Raw genomic sequence first — 10,094 nt, forward strand, 5'->3', positions numbered from 1 at the left:
GATGTTCTCATGGCTCTGCGGAGGAGCGCTGCCGGGAGGGGGAGGGGGGGGCTTACAATGTGTGAAACGCGTCCGTTCCTTCCCCAGCAGCCGCCCACTCGCAGAATACACAATCCGATCGCATTATCAAGCCGATTTCAAGTCGATTCGATTCGAACCGTCCCCGAGGACGCGCCAGCAGGACAGCGCGGACCTGCACGCTGGAAGGAGCTCCGTCGCTGTCTTCCTCGCACCCGCATGCGACGCACCGTGAGTGCGACAGAGAGAGCAACCAAGGCGTCTGAATCACACTGCGGCGGCGAGCACGGCGTCGGCCCCTCGGCAGCGCGACGCTCGGGGACCGTCCGCGAGAAAGGATAAGAAGGCGGGGGAGTCACTGAGTAGATATCCAGCGAATCGAAATCCGTTGGGCTGGGCCGAGTCCGCGCCGCCAGACCCAAGACGACGAGGCGCCCCGCCCCGCCCCGCCCCGCCGTGGTGGCCGATAGCACTGGCAGAGCGAGTGAGATGGATGGCCGGGCCAGTGATTGGGTGCGAGAGAGACCGCGGCCCAGATCGCTATCGTTACTGCCGGCCGTGCCGTTCTGCTCCGCACTCGCTCGCGGCCTCTGCCACGCACACTGCCACTTGGGCCCCGGCGCGCCGCCGTGGTGGCCGTCCCCTCGGTCCCCTCCAAGCTCGTCCTCGAGGAAAGCCAGCACGCCGGCGGTGCTCGAACCCAGAGCCCGCGGCGCGGCTACGGAAAAGCGCCGAGGAATGGCGAAGATAAAAATAGCCGTGTTTTCCTCGAGGATTTTCTTCGTGTCCGAGATAAGCCTCAACGACGCGAAGGCCTACTCGGAACGCCGCGAGTAATGTCCGCCATTCGGTCACCATCGCTTTCCGGAGGGCGTTCTTCGCGTTGCTAGCGTTCGTCGCGCCCGCCTTCAAGGCTCGCCTCTGTCTCTCTCGCACCCGTGCGGCACGCCGGCACGCCGCAAGGGCGCGACAGAGACAGAGCGATGAATCAGGCGGCGGCTGTCGATCGACGCGGGGCAAGGGAACCCATCCCGCCGCCGGCACTGCTTTGCGTGCTCCGCGAGCCATTTTTCGGTTCGGCTCCTCGGAGTGCCCTCCCCGTGCCGTCGGCCGTCGGGCTGTCACGGCCATTCCCCGCCGCCAGGCCGCCAGGACGCGACGCCATGGCCAGGTCGGCGAGGTCCGAGGCGAGGTCGATGCGATGCCATTCCGAGTCCGCGGCCCCGCGGCCTTTGCGGCTGCGGCCTCCACGCGGACGGGCCGCCATTTCTCAGCCCTGGGTGGTATCAGGCAGACCGTCGCAGTGTTGCCGCAGAAGTTGACAAAAATTTCCGCGATGCACCGGTGTCGAATCGGTTGCCAATCTCAATGTACCTGGACTCTGATCTCCAGAAGTTGTCCGAAACGGTCCAAAAGACAGAATGAACTCTTTTTGCATCGTGGGAATTTTTCGATTGGCAGCAGCGTTCGCGCTTACGGACGGCCCCCGGGCCTCGGGGGGCGGGCGGGCACGGCGAGGTGTGGCGGGCGGCTAAACGACTCAGGCCCGCCGGAGGGCTGATGGCCTAGGGGTGGGCAGTGGCGGCGGCGAGTGGCGCAGCAGACGACGACGACGCCGCGCCGACGCCGATGGCCGACGCCGACCGACTTCCTGGCGTACCGTCCCTTATCAGGACACAACACCGACATGCCATTCCGTCATCACCGCCCCGCCCCGCCCCGCCTTGCAAGTCCCGCGGCCAGTAGCGTCCGTCACGCGACGAGGCGCCTCGGCCGGAGATGTCGATACGCGTGCGCCAAAAGTGGAGTGGGGCCCTCGGCGGCACGGCACTGCTCAGAGACCTCCAAGACCTCCAAGCACTGTGGTAGTGTCTATAGCCAGCCGCCGAGCCACTCCAAAGAGTCGGCAACCCTTTCGGCATCGATGTTTAGCTTTGCCTACTTCAGCGATAACACTGCTCCTCAGAGGAGTTGCAGTGTACCCGCGCTGCAGTGCTGGAATGTGATGCTCTCCTGGCTGTCGCCGCCGCGGGGCGGGGCGGCGCGCTCCCGAGGCGTGCCGCCACATAACGCGGCCGCGATGCGGTTCATGGTGCATCAGCGTCTCTGCGTCCGACTGCACCACCGCGATGACCAATCAACACAAAGCGCAGCGCGAGACGGGTGGTCGAAACGCCAAATCGACGATACATTTTGACGCTGTCTCTCTCACACTCACGGGGAGTTCCAACTGGGTGCAAGAGAGACAGACTATGGGAATGAGCCTGCAGGGCAACGCATTCCAGGAGCGCACCGCCGCGGTACCGAATTCATTAGAGAGACACCTCTCGATGGAGCCGCATAGCGTCACGCGCCGTGTCACCGCGTCACCGCCTTGACGGCGTCGTCGGGCTGGCCGCGGCGCCGCGGCTGGCCGAGCACGGCGGTGCGTGAGGCGGCGCGGCGACATCGGCAGACAGCGGCCAAAAGCATTTCTTCAGCCGGAGAGCATTTCTTCAGCCCGAGAGCATTTCTTCAGCCCGAGAGCATTTCTTCAGCCCGAGAGCATTTCTTCAGCCCGAGATCATTTCTTCAGCCCGAGAGCATTTCCTCAGCCAGAGACCATTTCTTCAGCCCGAGATCATTTCTTCAGCCCGAGAGCATTTCCTCAGACCGAGAGCATTTCTTTAGCGGTGCGTCCCCGACGAGGCACGACTCGCGCGAAGCACTGCCAGCTGAAAAGGGCGCGAAACGGGTCCAGATACGACGACGACGACCAGAGCGCTGCCGCCGGGGCCGCCTAGGGCCGGACGGCTATCAGTGCACGCCCCTTTACGACGTCCCGGCCCGCCCGGCCCCGCCCCGGCCCGGTAGCGAGGCGCGAGACGCCCACTGGGACGGGACGGGACGCAGCACCAGGGCCGACAGGGCCGTATCGGCGGCCATTGTCTGGGCAGCGCTACACAGCCCGGCGACGTCGAGCACGGCGACGTCGAGCACGGCGACGTCGAGCACGGCGACGTCGAGCACGGCGACGTCGAGCACGGCGACGTCGAGGCGGCAAACAAGGAACGCGACGCAGCCGCAGCGCACGCGCGCCCGAAGGGCTGCCTACCTCCCCGGCGCTCGGCGCGCCGCTCCGTCTCTCTCGCACTCGCGCGGCGTCGCGCGGGTGTCTAAGGGAGTCAGAGCGACGCATGCTAATGCGGCGAGGCGTCGCGTGCGTGCGCGGACTGACTCACGCGGCGTCAGGGATTAGCGGCGTGAATTTGTACCTGGCTGAAGCGCAGTCGGGGTCGGCCGAGCGACCGTCTGCAGGTGTTGGCAGCGAGGTTTGCAGGGACTTTTGGCATCGTCGCAATGCGGCCAACCGCGGTTTCCACTGGGTATCCTCTTAACGGACCGCGACTGGGACCAGCCAATCGTTCTAGAGACGAAGAGGCCCGGCGCAGCAGGGCCATGAATGAACACACAATTTGTCCCCACGCGCTCCCTGGCACTCATTGCCCTGACCCCTTCTCCCCCCTCCTCCCTTCCCCCGCGAAGCCGTCTGCCAGTAACAGTCGTGACGGGGCCCTGGTCACGGAGCCGCGGCCGCCACGCCGCTTCCTGTCACACCGTGTCACAGCCGTGTCGCTGGCCGTGCTCGAATCGCCCTCGATGTTCGTGCTGCGGACTGCCCGCTCGGAGTCCTCGGAGTCCGGCCGGCCGGCAGCAGGCTGCTTCCGGACAGTCGCTCCCCCCCTCGCACTCATGGGGCCTGCCGCAGGGGTGCGAGAGAGACGGAGCGCTGTTCGGAAGCAGCCTGCAGGCGAGTGCGAACACAGGGAAGAGGCAAGAGCAAAGGGGAAGGGGAGACCGGAGGGGGAGGGGTGCTGGATGATGCTTTTTAACGTTTGTCTCGCCAGGCTGCTGCAGGCTGCTGCAGGCGGCGCGCGCCGAGTTCGGTCGCCGTTCCTTGAAATACGTCGCCTTTGAATGGGGCCCTGTCCGGCCCTGTCCCGCTCGCTCCTCCAGGCGATGTGCCATGACATCGCAACATCCGTTGTGTTGACAGACCAGACCGGGCTCCGGGCCCATCGGGATTATATGTGCAGTCACATCCCCATTATATTCCCCTTCGGGAAACAAGTTGGTGATGATCGTTTTTCCTTTCATCGGCGTGTCGTCGCCGCGGCGGGGCGGCGGGCCTCGGCAAGACGACGCCGACGACGGCCAACAAAACAACGACTCGACTCACCTGCGCCCTGGTCGGCCTGGTCCCCCAGAGCCGCCCGCCTCGCGATGGGCTTGGACCTCATGTCGGCCCGGCGGGGAGGTTAGGTCACATGGCTGTGCGCACCGCGGTGTTCTCGGAGACGACGACCATCGCCAGCAACAATGGGCGACGCGGTGGGGCGACGCGGTGGGGCGGGGCGGCGCGGGGCGGCGACACGCGCTCCGCGCAGGGAGCGGCGTCGTCGGAGACGTGCGGGGGGCGCGGGCGGGGGCGTCGCGACGCAAGGCGTGCCGCGGGCCGCGGGGCAGTTGGCGCCTCGCGGCCCTCGTGGGGCCGGTGGTCGCGGTGGTCGCGGTGCCGGTGCTGCTCCCTGCTGGTCGCGCGGCCAATCACTACACTGCACGCCCAGCGCTGCCGGGGCCTCGCTGGGGCCGTGCGCTGCCGTGGCCGCGGCGTGGCGGTGTCGCGGGCGTGCGCGCCGCTGCCTGCGAGACGCACAGGGCACTGCCTGCCCGCCTGCCTGGCCTGCTACAGGCGGACCGGAAAATTAAAGCAAAAGCGGGAGCCGGCCGGTGGCGCCGTGACTAGGGCTGACCACGCCACGCCACGCCACGCGCACGCACCGGCGAGGGCCCAGCACGCCAATGGACTGGAAACTGCAGGCCAGCACGGCCCTGGCTGTCAACGCGCGGAGAGGGGCCTAAGCCTGGCTCAGGCTCTTCGCTCCCCGTCCCCCTTCGTGTCATGGCTGGTTGCGGCTTTACGGACTAGTTACGGATTTCAAGTGAGCCGCATAGACGCTTAGACGTCACAGTTATTACACGTCTGATTTTCGCGACCCCACTTTTGTCAAGCACCTAGATTTCAACAATTCCGTCCCACAAACATGCCGTTGTATTAAACCGGGTTCAAGGACGCACGCGAGTACTCGCCCCCGAAAATTTCCCTTTCAAACTTTGACACTTTGCCGAGCCACTGGCGTCCCTTGATCGTTTCGCCACGGACGAGCGGACGGCCACGGCCTACGCCACGGCCACGGGCCGCACAAAAGCCTGGGAAAAAGTTTCGAGCTGTTGGTCACACTGCACGCAAACTTCCTGCTCCGCCCTCCAACATATATTTTTTTTCTCGCTCCCTCTCGCTTTGCCGCGCTGCGACCGCTCGCACCCCTCTCTCTTTCTCTCGCTCCTTCGATACTGTACCGCTCGCGAGGATGTCGTGCGGGCCTGCATGGCCACCCGTCACCTTGATGACGGCCGCGATGACGGCGTTGATTGGCGTGGCGGGGAGGGGGTACTTACTTAGCCTGTAAATACCCCGCCATCGGGTGGTCGTCCGGGCGGTCTCTGCCGGCCGGGGTATCCGCGACAGCGCCTTGCCATCGCGTAGACGACGCGCCGCGACACAGCGACGCTGCCGGCGTCTGGAATAAGAATGCAACAAAGTACAGGGCGTGCTTACAGTGGGGTAGCGCGGCACACATGTGGTGAACCGCGTATGATATACAGGCAATCAGGCTGGATGCACGGAGGCAGGGCCTTGCAGGGCCTTGCTGGGGTGGCCAAGTGGCCAGTCAGATTTACGGCAGGGGTGCGTAGAGTTCTGCACCGCCCGCCACGCCCGGCCACGCCAACAATGTTCTGGCATCTCCATAATGGTGGCCGTCGAGAGCGCGAAGCCTCCCTCTTCCAGCGTCGTTGCGACACGGCTAACCTGGCCTGGCGCCCCCTTCCCCCACCTCTTCTGGGTCTCCACGCGCTTCCTATCCCGCGGCTTCGCGGTGCTCTCCCACGCCCTGCCACGCCCTGCCACGCCCTGCCACGCTCTCCCAGACCGCGCTGTCGAGAAGCCTGTCCTGCGCACATTCGCGTCGAGTCTGTCCCGGCAGGCCCCGCCCCCGCATCGCCGCCCCCGCGACGCCGCCCCCGCCCCATCGCGGTTGGCCCTCTTCGCGCCCCCGCCCCCGCAGCGCCCCCACCCCTCGCAGGCTCCAGGCATCCTACTCATCTGCCCCCGCCGCCCCCACCGCCCCGGCCGCGACGCCCCCGCTGGGGACGCGCTGCTCCCGGCCGCTCCGCTCCGCCAACGTGAGGACCGCGTTGATCGATAAGGCCCGGCATCACCGCGCGTCACCGCCGAAGTCACCGCCACAGCGGCCGGCCGAGGGGCCGAAGGGCCAGCAGCGTCAAAATCCAAAGTCGATTCCTCGATGTGGCACCGAGGTACTCTCTGAGGTGCCCTAGGTGGCCTGGTGCCAGGTACCCGGTACCCACCAGGATGACTGCCTTCTCCGAGGAGCCGTGGGTGTTCCGCTGCTGCTCCTATAGCGCCCAAGGCCGCGGGTGGTCCGCCTCGGAGGCATTCAAGACGTGAGCTCGCCCCCAATGAGCGCATTACGTATGCTGAATAACCCCCTCCCCCTCCCCACCTGCTACACGGCCCTCCGTCGCCCGCTGCTCCCACCTGCGTCTTGCGTAGCGCTGGTAGGGATTGAACCCGCGATGGGCGATGCTTCCCCCACCCTCTCACCATCCAGGATAGAATGGACCACAAATGATCACTTTGACACAACACGAGTCTGGGTATGTCCACACCTAGTTCCCGTTACTGCAAGTGTCAAGTTTCCCCGCCACAAATTTGGTGCTTTCAGCTTTCATCCCTGGTTTCCGGACTCCATGCCAACATTTGACGTTCCATAGAGAATGCCAATAAATTTGACGCTGTATTCCGCCCAAACGCCAAACATTGGCGATCCAGAGGAAGTGCAATAATTTGGCTTGAAAAGCATTGTTAGGTCACAGAAAAATTAATGTCCTAACAAAAGCTTTTACTGCTAAGGATCTCTAATTCAAATCACTGTTATTATACAAAGAATAGCAGGACTGGACCAGACAAACACAAGACCTGCATCTGTATTTACAGACTACGTGTCATTATGGCTGGCCTACATTAGAATCTCTTCCGTTTGGCCAGCAAATCTCAGACACTTGGAGGATAGTACTCACATCAACAGGTAGAAGCTGGATATCACGGAATCACTCTCTGTTGATGAAGCGTTGCCATTGTAGACAGTCTCAGTACATTCTCAAAACAGGCAGACTTGAGCCAGTCTCCTAGCCTCACCAAGCAACGCCGGTCCCTCTTCAGAGCCATCTTCAGGTTAGAACAGTTCAATAATATTGGGATGGCCCGCGCGCGATTTGGCCTCCCAAAAGTGGTGAAACACAATAAAACATGAGAGAAACAAGCTGACGCTGATCGCGGCGAGACGAAACACACACCAAAGTTGAATTCTCGACATTTCGACGTACGAGGGGCGCCATGTTGCTGTTGTTTTGTTTTTGTTTGCCGCCATGCAACGTAACCTCTCGAGTGCAAATAACAGCTGAATGTGAATCTGAATCTGGTTTCAGCTGACTATTTGCACTCAAGTAGTTAGGAGGTTGTGTAGCAGTCGACAAACACAAAACTTCAGCAAAATTTGCCTCTTGGACCATCGAAACGTCGGAATTGTTACTTTGTGTAAGTTTTGTCTCGCCTTGTTCAAGTTTTTTTTTGTGTGTTTCACTAGCGCTTGGCGTCTCGCTGGCGAGGGGTGTTACCGAATACTATGTGCACGGCCCCTTCACATCTTACAGCCTTGCCAGGTGGGCCAAGTGCAGCATAGGTGCGTCGCTCCATCAAGCCTCTCCCGCAGTCCGCCGCCACTGCAGCAAGTCCTGCAGGGCCTCCAAGGCCTCGTAAAGGCGCGTAATTAATTCGCTAGAGATAAGACAGACCGCACGCGGCTCGTCACGGCACGGCTCGGCCCGGCCTGGGCCAGGCTCGGCATGACGGGCTTATCTTCCGGCACCGCTCGGCCGGCGTCGTCATCGTCGTGCTGCGACGCGTGCGCGGCGGCCGCGGCCAGCTCTGTCGCACCCGCGGCACCTCGCGCACCTCGTGCAGCACGAGGACGGCGACGGAGGCGGCCGAGGTGTCTCCCCCCGGCCGACCGGATGCCCTTATGACGGGCATGGCAGCGGCGAGGGCTGGGGCTGAGGACTGACGCCGCACTGCCACCACGGCGGCGGTCACCGCCACGCGTCGTCGGGGACATCGCGTGCAGTACCGAGCCGTCCCTCGGACACCACGACAGCGCTCGGGGTGGCGGCGTCTAGCGGCGTCCAGTAGACTGATTCCGAGACGTTTTCGTCGCGCGGTCTCTCTCGCACTCATGGGCGGGCACCCCGTGGGTGCGAGAAAGACGGAGCGACGAAAACGACTCGGAATCAGTCTGCAGGCTGACGGCCACGACGGCCAACGCAAACAACGTGGGACTCTTTCAGGCGGTGAATAGTTCTTTCTGCTCTTTTTAGGTTACAGTTCCCAAAAAAATTGCAGCGGAAGAATAAGACAGTGTTTGAACCGTCACAAGTGGTTCTGTTTGATCGTCGATATCGGCACGAAGTCACTATGGGCAGAGGGAGAGAGAGAAAGGAGGAGAGAGAGAGAGAGAGAGAGAGAGAGAGAGAGAGAGAGAGAGAGAGAGAGAGAGAGAAGGGCGTGCTGCGTGCTGCACATCACGCGTCACGCGCGGCGCGGCTCGGAACGGCGCGCAGCGACACGGCACGCTGTGCTGCGCTGTGCTACGCTGCGACACTTTACGATGACGACGGGGTCCGAGATTGCCTCCTCACTCATGAAGGCCAACGGCGCAACGGAACAACACGGCCAACCGGCAGTGCAGGCACGACGCGGCACGACGCGGCAGCGCGGCCCTCGAGGGCCCTCCCCTCTAATTCGTCCCTTTGTCTCGAGTCATAAAAGGGCCGAGCAGCCGAGGGCCGCCGAGGGCCGGCCGTCCATAACGCACGTATTTGGCGCGGCCGGAGGGACCAAGGGCCGAAGGGCCCCCACTGTAAAGGGCGCGTATCGAAGGACACCTCGTAAGCCGGACGACGACCGCCACTAGAAGGGCAGAGAGAGAAACGGAAGCGGCACGCTGCAGCGAGCGCTTGGCGAAAAGCTCCAACGGCATGCCTTCCCTTCGCCTACATCTGCAGCAGACAGAAGTGGTCGTCTGCGAATAAGTTAAGGGAATCTTTTATTGTTTCATTTCGCCGCCTAATTGTCTGGCGGCGCGCATTCTTAATTAGCGGGCCGCGCCCCTCGTCCTCAAGCCGAGCCCCGAGCAGGCGGAGCGGCGTAGCAGACCGTCTGGGCCGTCGTCTCGTCAGCGGAGGCCGGAGGCTGACTCCGCGCCAAACGGCTCGCGTCCCGGACGCAACGCAGCTGGGTGGCCGACAACTGCAAGGGAAAGGGCAAGGTGTGCTTGGGAAGACTAGAGGGCTGAAACTTCGTTTTCACCTTTCGAGTCCTTCAAACAGGACTTGATTCAAAACAAATCAAGCCGTTGGTTCGTCCGCCGCACCGCGGCCCCGGCCCAGAGGCCACGACGCCGAGGGTTGTGGCCGGCAGGCCGGTAGGGGGTTAGATCCTTACAATTAGGCGCAGGCCAAGTCGAGGCGCGGCGGACAAAAATCGGGCGGAGGGTAAGTGGCGAGTAAGGACACTGACGGCGCCGCGCCGAGGCGGGGCGGGCGGGGCGTAGCGTGCGGATAGTGGCCGCCCATTACTATGGTAATACGCAAAGCTAATTGCAGATGGCTATTAGCAGGCATCGGCCCTTCTGCAAGGCTGCGCAAAGCGGTGCGCGCCCAGCCGTCCTCATCGGCGGCCACGACGACCGACAGCCTCGACGGCTACCTCCAGGACGGCGTCGACGGCCTTCTCCAGGATGGCGTTGACGGCCACCGGCAGAACAGCGACGAAGGAGACCTTCAGGACTGCGGTGTCGACGGACTCCTCCAGGACAGCGTCGACGGCCAGCTCCAGG

The 10,094-nt window shown here is 63.4% G+C and overlaps 1 long non-coding RNA gene across 1 annotated transcript in view; it reads right to left on the reverse strand.

The window, feature by feature from the left end:
• Positions 1 to 7,547, reverse strand: part of LOC117652721 — a 47,412-nt gene extending 39,865 nt beyond the window's left edge. Inside the window, exons 1-2 of the long non-coding RNA XR_004588179.1 lie at positions 7,222 to 7,547; positions 5,518 to 5,639 (exon numbers count right to left, since the gene is read on the reverse strand). This is a non-coding gene — a long non-coding RNA (uncharacterized LOC117652721). The remainder of the gene's footprint in view (positions 1 to 5,517; positions 5,640 to 7,221) is intronic.
• Positions 7,548 to 10,094: the final 2,547 nt, after the last annotated feature.

The sequence above is a fragment of the Thrips palmi genome, unplaced genomic scaffold (assembly GCF_012932325.1).
Source record: "Thrips palmi isolate BJ-2018 unplaced genomic scaffold, TpBJ-2018v1 HiC_scaffold_10, whole genome shotgun sequence".
In the NCBI taxonomy this organism is placed as follows: domain Eukaryota; kingdom Metazoa; phylum Arthropoda; class Insecta; order Thysanoptera; family Thripidae; genus Thrips; species Thrips palmi.